This window comes from Meleagris gallopavo, chromosome 8 (assembly GCF_000146605.3).
Source record: "Meleagris gallopavo isolate NT-WF06-2002-E0010 breed Aviagen turkey brand Nicholas breeding stock chromosome 8, Turkey_5.1, whole genome shotgun sequence".
Taxonomy (NCBI): domain Eukaryota; kingdom Metazoa; phylum Chordata; class Aves; order Galliformes; family Phasianidae; genus Meleagris; species Meleagris gallopavo.
Genome location: NC_015018.2, coordinates 34,065,571 through 34,080,980, shown reverse-complemented (window position 1 = coordinate 34,080,980; position 15,410 = coordinate 34,065,571).

The window sequence follows — 15,410 nt, the reverse complement described above, 5'->3', positions numbered from 1 at the left end:
CGGAGCAGCTCCGGGAAGGGCCGGGACGGCGCGGAGCTCCGGCGGCTGCGGTCCCTGAGTCGCCCGGGCCGCTTCCGTAGCACCGCGCTGCGGCTCCGCGGGCACAAACGGGAAACCCTTTGAGGACGGGCTGTGCGTTCCGTGTCCCGTAAGGGAACTCAGCGATCCGTCAAATCTGCTCCAGACCTGGAATCGCAGCTCCGGGCGGCGGTGCGGAGTCGGGCTGCTCGGCTCCGGGCTGCCCCGAGGTCTGCGCTCCGCTGCTGAGCATCCTGCCGAGGAGAGTGTTTGTAACGGTGTTCGTGACGCCGTAAAAAAGCAATGAGAGCAGCGATCCAATCGAGGAAAAAAGGCCATTTCCTTAAATTATTTTTCTCATTAGCAATTTACAAAGATATTTCTTATTAAAAAGTGAAATTTTAAACCTCCGCGAACTGGTTCTGGCTTTTAGAGCGGAGCAGCCGAGGGCTGATTAGTCTCCCCCATGCATCCGTAATGAAATATTAATTTGATAAAAGCTTTAATATAGATTTTTACAGCAGCTTTTTTTTTTTCCCCTCCCGTTTAACGTTTTAGAACTGGAAACGGTTCCCATCTGTAGGAGCAGATCAGAGCCCGGCCTTCTGCTGCCACGGCTGCTCTCTGCCCCTTCTTTGGTCCGCATTTATGGCAGGAATTGGAAAGACTCGGGGACAGAGAGGGAGAGGAAATGTGAAAGGCAAATTGAAGGAGAGAGTGCGGGGTGTTGGGTGAGATGGAGCAGAGGTCCCACACTGAGGAAATGGACTCGGACTGGGAAAACTTCATGCCCTGTGTTCTACATAGAAAAATGGTACATTGCCTCCACTTTCTTATTATTATTATTTTACTTTTAGCACAGAGGCAGATGAGAACCATCCCTTCACAGACAGGTGGAACTCTTAACCCTGGCTTTGCCACTTCAGCTTCTCTGTGCCATATAAGGCTGCCGAGCAGCAAGCAGTGCTGGGGGCCTGTTTGCAGATCCTGCAGAGGTGTGTGTGTCCTATTGGCGTTACTGGGAGAGCTTTCTCACAGAGATCTGTGCCTGAAGAAGAACAGCAGCACGGCTTGCCCCAGGGCAATTTGCACGTGGAGCATCCCATGGGGGCAAATCAGGGCTTTTTGGTGTCTGGCACAGTGGCAATCCACGACAGTACTCACATTTTTGCCTCATCATAGTTGACCATTAATTAGTACGCCTCTGAGATGGATGGGAAAATTAACCCAAGCAATTAGCTTGGAGGAAAGAAGGCTTTAGAGAGACTTTGTTGTGGCCTTCCAGTACTTGAGAGCATATAAACAGGAGGGGCAATGGATGTTTACAAGGCTGGATAGTGATAGGACAAGGGGGAATAGTTTTAAACTGAGACAGGGAAGTTTAGGTTGGATATTAGGAGGAAGTTTTTCATCCAGAGGTGGTGAGGCACTGGAACAGGTTGCCCAAGGAGGCTGTGGATGCCCCATCCCTGCAGGCATTCAAGGCCAGGCTGGATGTGGCTCTGGGCAGCCTGGGCTGCTGGTTGGTGACCTGCACACAGCAGGGGGTTGGGACTGGATGAGCACTGTGGGCCTTTGCAACCCAGGCCATTCTGTGATTCTGTGATTCAATTAGATTTCCCCAGCAATCTGAGCAAGGATGAGCCTCCAGCTCTGGGTTTTGGTGTCTGGGGTGTGTGAACTTCAACAACACCAGACTGCGATGCCCTGAAAGCAGAGCTGAGGAGGTCATCAGTGTTCTGTGATTTTCAGTCTTCTGTGAGACTTCAGGAAAGAATCTCACCAAAAGTGTTTGTATTTCTTTTCCCTCGGTTGTTTGCTCTCATTCTGTTATTCTTTTCTATTGTATTCTATTTGTATTTAAAGGCAGCTCAGGTTTGGGCAGGAGGAGAGCACTGCAGCTAGAGGAGCACTGCTCAGCTCAGGAGCCCGGTGCTGCTCGGGGCAGCACAGCTGAGATCCATTAGCAGAGCCCTTCCAGCACGGCTGTGGTGGAGTTGGCTCTACAAAGGAGAGATTCCTGTGCAGCAGCAGAGAAAGCTGCCAAATTACGGGTGTGCATTACCCGGACAGGGAAAGGGATGTGTGGTGATCGCCGTCACAGGCTGCGCATCTGGAGTTCTGCATTTCTTCCATTTACTGTAGGAAACGTTAAATGTACTTTGGTGGTCACTGACAAACACTGTAGTGTTAACTGCTTAACACACACATCTCCTGATCTGTGCTAAGCACCCAGTGCTCCTTCCTCAGGATGAGGAAGCAAATGCGTAAGAAGCGCTGCATTATGGAGAGAGGGCAATAATATGCAGAAAGTTTAATTGAACGTGAACTTTCAGGTCAGCAGCTAAGCAGGATGGGAGTCCGGTCCTCTTTTTCTTTGATTTTCCTCGATAGCAAATTGAACCCTGTGAAAGTTAATGACAGATATGATGGCTGTCGTGCCTCCAGTTGGGCCGATGGTGGGCACGGCTCTGCCACTGGGCGGGGTGAAATTTCAGTGCTGGTATCTGTGTGTTCCCCTGTGAAACATGTCTTGTGTCCGTGAGGATGGAAGTGGTGACGAAGTCAGATGTGCTCTGTGATAACATGATGTCTGTAGGAAATATTTCTGCTCCAGAGAGCGGCCAGGTGCTGGCACAGCTGCCCAAGGGTGGGCAGTCCTTGTCCATGGAGGTGTTCAGAGCTGCAGGGATGTGGCACTGAGGGACGTGGGCTGTGGGACTGTGGGCTGGTGGGGCTGGGGGTCTCAGAGGGCTTTTCCAGCCTGAATGATTCTGTGATTGGCTCTATGATCCTGCCATCAGTTCCCAGGAGCAGAGCCTGGCACCTCCCTCTGCTTCCCCTCCTCTGGGAGCTGCGGTGAGGTCACCTCCCAGCCTCCTGTTTCATGGACTCACAGAACCATACACCCGTGGAATGACTTGGGCTGGATGGGACATTAATGACCATCTATTTCCAACCCCTAACAGTTCATCTAGTTTCCAGCCTTCTCTCCTCCAAGGAGAGGTTGAGGTCGTTGGGCTGTTTAGCCTGGACAGGAGCTGATGCGTTGCAGTGAAGCAGCTGCTCAGCTCAGCTCCTGCAGAGCCTGGCACTGCCGGGCAATTGGCTGTGAAATCCACCCCCCTGTTGCACAGAGCAGCACACTGAGCACTGCTCTGCTCGGCACATGGACGCACAGTGGATTCCCTCTGTCAAATTAACGTCCGCAGATGCCCCGAGGAAGTGGAGGTTTGGTGCCTGGTTGATCTGGTCTGTTGTTACGGTGGATTCATTCACACAGGAAAGGTTTTAAAGTATATTTGTATTCGTTATTTCCAGCTGCACACAGCTCGAGTGAGGAAAGCAGCAGAGGTGGTGGGGGTGGGAGGTGCGGGAGGTGGGGAGGGGGCCCTCCCTGCCCCATGGCACTGCCCAGCTCTGTGCACGCTGTGGTGTGTGGGCATCAGGCTGTCCCACCAGGGAGGAGCACATCTTCTTCTTTTGCTCGGATATTTCATGCCCCGTTTGTCATTCACCAGCTTGCCCGTGCATTTTGCTGGAATATGTGGAAGAAAACAGAGAAAAGAAGCGTTGGCTCTGCCTTCACCTGTGCCAGGTCCGGCTGCTGTGAGCGCAGCACAAAGCCTCCTGTCAGCTCCCAGCTCTGTGGTTGTGTGGCTAATGGATGTGTGCAGACAGCTGTCTTGTTCACTTCCACTCCTGCTCTTCAGGCTGCAGCCCGTGGCCTTTCTGGGAAAGGATGTGCACAGAAATGTGATTCCCGTCTCCCTCCTTGGCTCTCTCTCAGTGACCTTCGCTAACTCAGGAGCTGCTGTATCAGATAACCATCAGTTCTCAATAAGGTCTGTGAAGGACGTTTTTGTCTCTCCAGCAGCAGTGGTTGCTTCTTTAATCTTCTATTAATGTTTCACGTTGGGAATTTCCTCCTTTGAACTCAGCTGTTAGAGAAAAACTCATCTTATTGCATTCATCCAGTGTTCTCCTGAAGTGGCTCGGTTTTACCTGGTGACGGTGCAGTGGAGATGAGATGCTTTGGTCAGACACTTCTGTGGGCACTTAGCAGTTATTCTGACTGGAACACCTCCTGCAGGAAGACATATCTGGACTTTCTTTGCCCTCGGTGTGATGGAGGCTGCAAGGCTGTCCCGGCAGCTGCAGAGCACACAGCTGCAAGCCAGCAGTGATGGGTGTGCAAAATGGGGCTGAATGGGGCGGTCCCATACAGCATCACCGATACAACGGGAGGTGCTGAGGTGCGTCAGGATGCGTGCAGTGTGAGCAGGGCCTGATGCACTTGGCTGATCTGCGCCTTCCCAAAGTCCTTCAAGGATTAGAGGTGGGAACTGGCTTTCCAAACGGTCGTTCTGGTATTTCTTCCCATATATCACATCTAAGAGAGTCAGATAAATGTGGGATTTCTTTTGTTCAATAGGCCACAGCTGTGCGATGCCTCATAATTCTAAGCTTCACTTACTGATGGAAATGTAATAAGTGATCAAAGGCTGCTACTCTCCATTCAGAAATCTGCCGTTTTCCAAATATTTGTATTTTCTTTCTTTATTTGCAGACTGACTTTTCTCTTTTCCTTTCTTGTTTTGCCAGAAACCTTCAATTTCTGGATATGAGCATGAAGAGGTTCCTGGTTCTTGTTTTATGAAGAGGCTTCCTAAGGCCTGATGGTTGACTGGGGGCTCTGGGGACACGAGGGAATGGCCTTGGGTTGCAGCAGGGGAGCTTTGGGGTGGATGTCAGAAGAATGTCATCATGAAGAGAGTGGGTGGGCACTGGAAGAGGCTTCATGGGGAGCGGAGCAGCCCCCATCCCTGGGGTGTTTGGGAGCTGTGCGGCTGTGGTGCTCAGGGACGTGGGTTAGTGGTGGATGTGGGTTAGGTGATGGTTGGGCGATGTGAAGGGTCCTTTCCAGCCTGAATGATTCTGTGGTTCTGTGATTTCTTCCCCTGCCTGCACTGCAATACCTTTTGCAAGCTGTGTCTGATCCACTTCCAACACTGCAGAACATTTCCAGAGACCACTCTCATTTCATTTAAGTTTTGTCTGCAATGTGAACAAACGGGGTGATGCCCCAAAGCTGGGCTGCCTGCAGGTGTGGATGGGCTTCACAGCACTGTGCTGTGCTGGATAAGGCAATTCTGTGCTACGTCTGCTCACACGCAGCCCAAAGTGGGCATCCCCACGTCCATTTCCAGCTGTGAGAGCGGAGCAGAGCGCACTGGTGCTGCTGTCCCTTGGCTCTCTGTGCTGTGCTGTGCTCCTCGCTCTGCCCTGTGTGCTCACGCTGTGTTTGTGCCTTCTGCAGAAGCACCTGAATGTTTCTGCTTACCTTTTTCAATCAATATTTGTTAGATACAATTATGAGGAATGATGGATGTGCTGCTGGCGGGATGAGAGCACGAAAGATAATATTAAGGCACAGGCCTGTTCTTAGTGAAAGAGAGGAGATACAAACAAACCGGCCTGAAAAATCCCCTCTCGGATCAGAATGCTGCAACAAACAGGATGCATTTTGAGTGCTGGTGTGATGTGGAGCTGACACCTCGCTCAGGGGCACGGATGGACAAGGGGAGTAAATGGGAGCCGAGAGCATCCTGCTGCTGCTGCTGCATGCACGTTTCTCTGATGCTCAAATACGGTTTTGTTGGTGCGAGCTCAAGGTTAAACCGTCCACTACACAGAATTAGCTGGTAAGAGACAAAGGGCATTGATCAGCAGGGATAGGGGATGATACATTTCAAAAAGCTCTTTCAGTTACAGTACCTGGAGATAGATCAATATTTTCTATTTGCCTTTGCTCTAAGCTTATTTTCCTTCATCGCTGAAGAGATGCTCACTTGTGTCTTCTACCAGAACATTAAGCTGTTCTCTCCTGATAAACTGCAGTACAAACACCGGTGCTTTCCAGGAGCTGCTCCATCATGCAGGAACACGTCTGTCCCTCTGATGAACAGAGGAATTCCTCGATGTCACAGCTCATCACAGAACTGACCATGGAAAGGTTGGGTTGGAAGGGGCCCTATGGACCACCTTCTCCTACCCTCTGCCCAGGGCTGGGTATCCCACGGCCAAAGTTTTGATATTCCACATTGAGATGTATTGATGGGTTGGAGAGTTATAGACACACGTTGGATTTTTTTGTTACTTTTGAGAAACCAGATGGTAGATCTGGCACTGGGGGACGTGTCGGTTGGCATGGGGGTGGGCTGGGCTTTTCCAGCCTTAATGACTCTGATTCTATGATATTTGTGCATTCTTTCAGTAAAAACTATGTGTAAATAGTAAGCACTCTCTGAGGTATAGGATAGGAAGTTAGAAGAAGACACAACCTGCTGATGTTTTGGGTGCAGGAGTGCCACCCGTCTATTCCTCCCGTGACGCTCAGCCCACAGCGCCTTTATTCTAATGAGTAACAATAATGATTTAACGTCGTGCTGTTCCATGATGGTGCAGTGCCTGGCTTTGGGCAGCTGGCACTGCAGGCCCCAGGTCCTGTGCTTGCCTGTTCCCAGGGCTGCCTGGAGTTACATCAACGTGGTACAGCAGCATCCAAGGTGTATTTGTATGTAAACTGGGTTTCCAGCTCCTGTATCAGCAAGCACTGCAATTTCTTACTCAATTGTGTACATGTTTAGTGAGTCAAAGACAAATCTATTCACAGTTGTGTTTCTGTTCAGCTTCACGGCCTCAGCATATGTAAGTCTTGCAGAACGCTGTTTAAAAGTTTTTGCAAAGCAGTTTTTTTCTGTATTTTTTCTCTTTGGATGATGGCTTCTACTGAACAAGAGAAAGGATGTAAATGCTTTCTGGTGACGTTTGGCTCTTCAAGCCTGATTTCATGCCATTTGGGTGCACAAATACCAGTGTTGGCCATGCTCTGGCTGTGGGCTGGGGTGCTGCTGGAGGTCACTGCCCACAGCTGCTCCCATAAAGCCTTATGGGAGGTCTGCTGAGGCATTGTTTGCTGTATATTTGTACTAACAGGTATTATTTCATTTACTTAGGATGTTGGTCTTCCTTTTTAACACAGATCTTTCCGTATTTTGAGAAGAAAAATCTTTATGTATTGCTTTTGTTAGAGCTGAAGTACACTAATGTGACTTCACAACAAGATTTATGCCATCGAAAAGGCATAAAAAACCAAACAGAAATAAACCTATTTCAGTACATATTAATGGCAAAGGAAGGAAGAGATGAAACACTCGGCAGGAGGCTGGGGCCGGAATCCCCATGAGCTGCCCTCCCTGCTCTGCTCTCCACGTGGCCATGTAGGCACGTGGGATGGGGGATGTAAATGCAGTGCAGACATGGATGGAAACGATCTGCTCCTGATGTCTTCCCTCTCCTCTGGAGTAAAGCATCTCCTTCTCTCCGTGCCTCAGTTTGAACGCTGTCACACACAGTGGGCAGCAATATGTTGTGTATAGGCTGATGCCCTCACTGCTGCTCATTGGCACCTCTGGGGGCTTCAGCAGGCTGCACTCTGTCGGGGAGAAGGTGGAGGACCACATAACCGAAGGGGGATTATTTTCAGAGAAGCTCTGATGACACAGCAGGCTGTGATGCTCTATCTCTGTTTTTGGTCTCAGCCTTTTTCTTGACATCTCTACGTGTGTGCACCTGAGCAAAGCCCACGGGTGCAGTTTAGAACAGAAAGCTGCAACGAGCTCTGAAGCCAAAAGCACTGAAACCATCAGCTGAGGATCTCTGTTGGTGTTGGTGGAACTGTGGCACTGTCTGCAGGGGACTCACAGCTTCAGCTTAAACTGAGAGTGATGTCCATTAAGGACTTGGGCATGCATGAAATGAAAATGTCAGGAGCTCAACGTTGTGCTGTAAAGCCATGGGAGCCTGGCTGTTCTCCAGAGGAGCAAAGAGAGCAGCGGTGGCTCTGATGCTTTCCTTCCAATTAAAAGCATTTGCTGCCAGCCGTGGCCCGGGAAGCAAAACTCTGCGAGAGCTGAGAGCTGCTCCAGAAAACATTGTGCTTTGTAAAGCTGTAGAGTTGAGTGCAAACTACAACAGAGAGAGCAAACTGAATAATGCAAACAGAAAGATGGCATTTCCCCACAGGGATGGGAAGCAGATGGAGCCTACACGACTCATGAAAACAGAAAGATGCGCACGCCGAGTTTGATCCAACTCTGCTGATGTCACCCAGAGTTTCCTTTTGACTTCAGAAGTGGCAGATCTGGTCCTTCCAAGGCTTCTCCTGTTTGTTTGGGTTTAGAAGAAAACATCTCCTCTGCCAACCAGTCTGTATTATTTGAGGAGAGTTTGATATTGGTGTGTGATGGATATGTTATGTCCAGGTAGATCTTTCTCTCCTATCGTGAGCAATTCTTTGATTTTGAAGAGGTAACACTGACAGCCTAGGGACCTAACGGACCTCGGGCTTCTGGGACAGCCTCTTGTCATGCAGTGTTGTGTAGAGTTCTCTTAACTCTTAAAAAGGAGAAAAAAATATAAATGTATGCAAGGTAAAACTGATTGGAAATGTCATGAAAAACTAAGAGAAGTAGGGGAATGTGTGGAATGGAGAAACCAACTTTTAGGCATTGCTTCCAGCCTTGGTGCTACCTGTGGGCAGCCTGGATGGACATCAGCTCCGGGTGAAGCCTTAAATCCTCTCCTTTCCTTGCTTGCTTCCTTGTTCTCCTTTTTTCTCCCCACTCTTTTGCTCTCTTTTCTCTCTTTTCCACTCTTCAAACAGAGGTGATACAGAGAAATAAAGAAATAAGCACAACTTTTGTGTTATTGCGTTCGGAGTGTTAGCTCCAAAGAAATTGGCTTTATAGGAAAGCTATTTTAAAAAACTATTTATTTTGGTTGTTGTTGTGGATGTTCTCTTGCACATCCAATTAAAAACCACGCTTCGTGTAATTTATAACCCCCAAAATCAATTTCATCTATGAGCATTTTGTGTTTTGTATTTTAGCATTAGGTGTGAGACTTGGCAGGCGAGGCGAAGGGAAGCCATGGCAGCAGTGATGGTGTTTTCTGAGGGGCTGGGGTGTTTTTTTCTAATCAGCAGCCCAGGCTGCCCAGAGCCACATCCAGCCTGGCCTCGAATGCCTGCAGGGATGGGGCATCCACAGCCTCCTTGGGCAACCTGTTCCAGTGCCTCACCACCTCTGGGTGAAAAACTTCCTCCTAATACCCAACCTGAACCTCCCCTGTCTCAGTTTAATTCCCCCTTGTCCTGTCACCATCCACCCTCACAAGCAGCCGTTCCCCCTCCTGTTCACACACTTCCTTCAAGTACTGGAAGGCCACAACGAGGTCTCCCTGGAGCCTTGTCTTCTCCAAGCAGGGAAGACATGGGAGCATTTCTGATGGAGAAGAGGCAGCGCTGTGGCATCGTGGTGCTCAGCTGCTGTCTCCCACCTCCACGAGGAAGGCTCACCCACCTCCTGCTGCCAGTCCCATAGCACCAGCAGTTTCTCTGTGCCAGCACCCGAACAGGGCTGTGCGTGCCGTGGTCCCACAGCTGTGTCTGTGCAGGATCCCAGCAGTGTTTCCACATCTCAGACTGCTGGGCATTGCTGAGTGGCAAAGAAAGAGTGGGAGCTGTGTGCTCGGTGCGCAGCTGGAACTGGGAGCCTATAGTGATGCTGAACAGTGTGCAAGGTACATGGAGCATGGGCAGCCCTGCCTCAGTGCAGATCTGGGCAAGCTCTGTGCTGAGAGGGTGCTGGTGAGCTGGCAAGAGGTGGCACAGCACCACTGTAGTGTTCATCCATCATCGTCCTGAGAGGTCTCAGAGTCTGCTGTCAGCCCAGGCCAGCTTGGCCCCTTTTCCATCAACTTAACAGGCAAAAAAATCCCAGCACTTCTGGTTTGCCCTCTCTTGCCCGATTTTTTTTCCCCATCCAAGCAAAATGTGTCTCTCCCAAATGCAGGCTGCACCCCGCTGTGACTGCTCTCCCTGCACAGAGCTCTCCTTGCAGCCCCTGCTCAGCAGTGCCATGCAGATGACAGCTCCATCCTGCTCCTTCCCCATCCTCTGCTTATTAGAGAAGACACAGAGACCTCTATCACATGGAGGAGGAAAAGCAAGAAGGTGATTGCAAGAGGAGCACAGCACATTTTTTGCCTTGGTTTGAGCACCATCTTTTATCTTTTCTGTGCATAAATGATGCCTCCCTGCCCATCCAGTTTGCACCTCCGGAGCTGCTTTTACATCCTGATAGTAAAAATAGCTGAGAACCTCTTGCTGATAAAAGACCTAAAAAAGAGCGGCAGTGGGAGTGCGACTGCCCTATTTTTGGTTAATTAAAACGGGAACGTTTCCTCTGTTTCCAGCCCTTTGTGGTTTTGTTTTTTTTCCCTCCAAAATACCAAACTTCCAGCACAACTTAAGAAGCACACGTCCCAGCTGCTCCCAAGAGGGGGATGTGCCCAGCACTGAGCACCCCAGGGCAGTGCCCCACTCCCACCTGCCCCTCTGCTGGTGGAGGCAGAGCGTTTCTCTAAGGGCCCAAACTGTCCTTTGGTTATAAAGCTGATTTTCAGCCAGAGGGCAGTGAGGCACTGGAACAGGTTGCCCAAGGAGGCTGTGGATGCCCCATCCCTGCAGGCATTCAAGGCCAGGCTGGATGTGGCTCTGGGCAGCCTGGGCTGCTGGTTGGTGACCTGCACACAGCAGGGGGTTGGGACTGGATGAGCACTGTGGGCCTTTGCAACCCAGGCCAATCTGTGATTCTATGATTCACTACATAATCTGGCACCTGACCCCAAATCAGCTGAACCCCCATCAGCACAGGGCTGGGGAGCCTCACAGCAAGTGATCCTAACAGTAGGCAGCACTTGGCAGTCTGTTGGAGGAGTGCTGCAAATTTGCTGTCACAGTAGCTGACTGCAGCTCTCCTTGCCAGCTTCTTGCTACCCAGATGGTCTTTCAGCTGTGGTTGCATCGAAATGGGAGCCCAGGTGGCTACAAAGCAGCTCAGAGCAGAGGGGCTGTGAGGCTGAAGGTCTGCATGGTGTGCCCAGTGCTGGGCTGGCCTGGCACTCCATCAGCTGCCCAGAGATTTGGGCTGATGCACACACACACCAGCACTGTTTTGGCAGTTTTTTATAGGTTTGCACTCATCTGGCAAGCTAGGGATTTTTTTTTCCCTTTTATTTTCCCCTGAAAGTAAACAAAGCAAAGAAGGAAGGCACTGCTCGATAAGGAACAGCCCCTTTTGTAGAGTGAGATGTGAATGGTGTTCACTCAAGCATCAGATCCCATGTCAGACTTCAGCACGCTTCAGCAGCGGGGTGGGCAATAAAACCGTTCAGCCACAGAGAAATTAGTAATACAGTAATAAGAAGAAATGAGGTGCGAGGCTTCAAAAGGAAAAACTTGTGTTTCAAGTTGGAAACCCATGCTTGGATAATAGGACTGTAAAGGGGACTTTTAAGGTTTCCTTTCTCCTCTACCCACACTCTCCTGCTGAGTGCTGGTGCTGAGCTGCTGGGCAAGGGAAGCTTTTGAGGAGGTGGGATTTCTGTCTTCTGTGTGTTTTCAGTCAGCAGCTTCAGATGAGTCATTTTCTTATGACAAACTGCAATCCTATTAACGACACTTCTCAGAGTAGAACAGGAACCATTGGTCCTCGTTGTGTTCAGGGAGGAAGAAAATGAGTCCCTATGGTGCAACATGAGGGAACATCTCATGGTGTGTGTAGGACAGGGCTGAAGGGCCCTGCTGCCACGGCAGAGCTGGGATGCATGCTGTCACACGTGGCTCTAATGGTAGCATCAACTCGAGCATCATTGCAAAGAGAGACGGTCACATCTCTCAGTCAATTCCTTTGGAAGAAAATTGCGAGTGTCAGCCTGGGGACTGATGAACAAAATCAAATGGCTTGACTGGAAATCTAGAAAACACACAATATGAACAGAAATGCTATAAAAGTGTTGAAAATACGTAGTTTTTTTTACAACAACAGGGAAGTTTCCTCCGCCATTTACATTTAAGGACATCAATGGAATTTTTGTGCCTTGGGCCTCCTGCTGGATCTGCAGTCTGGAAGAAGGCCCTTCATGCCACCATACAGTGACCTTCCCTCTTCACTCAGTTTTTTTCCTCGATTTACAGGTTTGGCTGGTTAGACATTTTTCTGCACAATGTAATAATTGTGTGAATACACGCACGGTGCCAGTGATTATCTTGATGTCATTTACTTTTGAATATGACCCAATGTTCACTGCTTTGGCATTCTACAACTAATTTTGAAAGAAAACTAAGGATGGTTCTATGGAAGGAGATAGACTGAGCACCCTTCTAGCAAGATGCATTAGATCAGAATTGAATATTGTCTTTATTCTCCAGTATCTCGTATGACAAAGCTTTCTCTCCGCTGCTCCCAGAAGAACAGGCGTTCATTCCAGTCAGGTCTTCCTTGTGCTCTCTCCAGCCCAATATATTTTAAGAGTTCCAAAAAATAATGAGGGGAGACTCTTATATCTGCAGAGAAAGACAACGCAGCAGGGAGAAATGGCCATAGAAAATTTGTCAGAAGGGCAATTTCCAGCTAAGGAACACAGTCATATTAATCTGTGATCTGACATCCAAGCGCAGTTGCTGCTTTCTCACCGTTCAGCACTGTGTGTCCCGAGGCTGTTATGGATTTAATGCTCGTGTCTCTGAAAAACCAAAGAGAAGCACGGTAAGTGTAGAGATGTCACAGACGTAGGGCCTTTGTGAAGGTACATCCACACATCCCTGCTTTGGGATCTCCAGAGCACACGGCCGTTGTGCAGATTCAGCCCCAATGCTTCGTGAGCTCCCCTCTCTCAGGTACACCCAAGACAACAGCATTACCTTAACCCAAGAGGAACAGACTCTGTTTATTCAAATGTTAAACTCATCTGTCTCATCAGCAATGAACATTTGGACAAAAATTAATTCCTAGAAATCATTTCCTATGTGAAAGCATTTGTTTAAACCCAGAGACTGAGCCAAGCCAAGCATGGCGGTGACTGATTTGGACTAATGTTAGTTTTCAAAGTTGAGAAACATTTTGAGCCTAATCCTCCCAGTATTTACTCTGCATCCCATAGGGCTGTTGGCCCTGGGGAAGGCTTAACCCTGCAGGAATTTGTGCAGTGCTTGGAGAATAACCCTCCTGTTCACACTCTCCTTAATAACGCGGGCAGCGATGCAGAAGAGTAGGATTATTCCACACAGCTCCCAAGAAAATGCTTGTACATGCTAATGAGGAAAAAGTGAAGCAGTGGCGTTGCTCAGTCTGGAGGCAAGAATCCCAAGGAGAGACACGAGAAGTCTTTGATTACGTAGAAGCAAATTGCACAGAGCAAAGTGCTGCGCCGCTACCCACGTCCACACAGGGCAGGGCAAACTCAGATAGACTTCCATTTCTGAGAAGGAGGATTCTGAAGTTATTAATTAATGTTTTCTGTCATATTTAAGGCACTTGGGCACTGGCACACGTTGCCCATGGGGCTGCAGCTCTGTGTCACTGCCTGCTGCGCCTGGGCTGGGAAACACAGATCTGTACAGCCCCAGTGGGGGTATGGGGTTTTGGGGATGGAAGTCCCTTTTGTCCCTTGTCCTACTGATATCTGACAAGTTTCTCCTCATTTTTGCTATATGGTTAGTAATTAAACGTGATCTGAGATAAGAAGATCCTTAAGTCATGTCAGTCTTAACTAATGAAGATATGGGACAGCCCCACCAGGCTGCCATTCCTGCTGCACAGACGGGGAAGCAGACACAGCAGATCAAATGCTCAGAGCACACAGGGCTGACTGCTCTGCTTTTCCCTACAACCACACGCATCTGTTTTCCTTCTCCTACCTCTGCAGACCAGTCTCTCACTCACTGACCAGGAAGGGCCTTCATCCTCCTCCCAAGCAGAGGAGTAAATGAACACAACAGGAAGGAGAAGACAAAGCTTACAGCAAGCAGAGGATAATTTCTTGTAAACGGTAGCAAAGGAAAACATACAGAAGAGTTCAGAAAGCAGGCAGCACTGCTGTTAGTGGGGTATCTTCTGAAGTACAGTCTTGGGAGATTGGTATACGGAGTATTTTTTGGTTGTGACAATCATGCACCAATAACAGTTGCAAATTTTACATTCTTAAAACTTCGTTTTTGCAGACATCCTCCCAGCTTTAACTGCTTGTTTTATTTGGCTTCCTTTCTTGGAAGTACATGAGGTAAATTGGTGCTTTATGCCTTTCTGGAATGACTGCCCCAGGAGCAACTATTTCCCCTCGGTGCTTGAGCCACTTCTGAGAATGATGGTGGAATGATGATGATGATAATGATGAAAATAACAATAAAACAACACAAAGGGAATTATTCTGCTAAATGTCTTACAGGGAGCAGGTTTGAGGTACGCCCCAGGGTTCTGCAGCACCTGGAGAAAGGCAGCAGCTGTGCTGAGCATCTCTCATACAGATTTGGCTGGCTGATAGGAAGAAGATGAAGTGTGTAAGGAAAGCATCCAAAAACGCAGGAGAAGCACTTTGCAGTTCCTGAAGGTCTGAGCTGAGCAGCGTTGCGGCTCTCACCGCTTTGCTGAGTGCTGTGCTGTGTGTTTCTGCTTTGTGCAGCTCCGGTGGAAGAGGAGACTGAGCAAAACTCTCTGTCCACTCCACATAGTGCCTTTCTTCCACTTTTTGCGATGCGTGGATTTCCTCAGCTGATGCTCAGCACCCATTTCTTGCACTTTCCCACAGAGCTGTGAGTAAGGAAGAAGAAAGCTGATGGAAGAGATGCCCATGCACAGGTGTGTGCCTGTGGTTTGATTTGGAAGCTCAGCAGAGCAGAATCTGTTAATGCAGCTCTGTTACAGGCTCTGTTGTCCCACTCCCCATAACAGCTGCTGTGAAAGGTTAATTGGTATAGAAAGGAGGTGATGCCACATCACCATTGCAGGCAGTGCAATTGGATCAGTGCAGCTGTGAGTGCCGATGCCTGCACTCAGTACAGGAGTGCAGAGTACAGCCATCTCCATTGGAAGTGCTCACACTCCTGCAGAGGCTCTAAGAACTGCTCTGGTCAATCTCTGAGCTGATGAAAGAGGCTCCACGGTAACTTCAGATCCATCTCTCGAACAAGACTGGGGGGTTAGGAGTGGGCTGTGCCCCAGGGGGCGGTGGGCATGGCCCTGAGCTGCCGGAGCTCAGTGAGTGCTGTGCCATGCTGTGCTCAGCCATAGGATCCGGGCTTGGGTGCTGCTGTGTGCGACAGGGGCTGAACTCGGTGCCCCCTGGTGAGCCCTTCCATCTAGATTCTATGATTCTATAGCTCTTAGTAAAGTAAGCAAGGCAAAAGGAGCAGCACACGTACATCTAAACTACCTCCGAAACTGCTGAACTCACTGCAATAATTGGACGTGCTCCAACAGTCAGCGGTC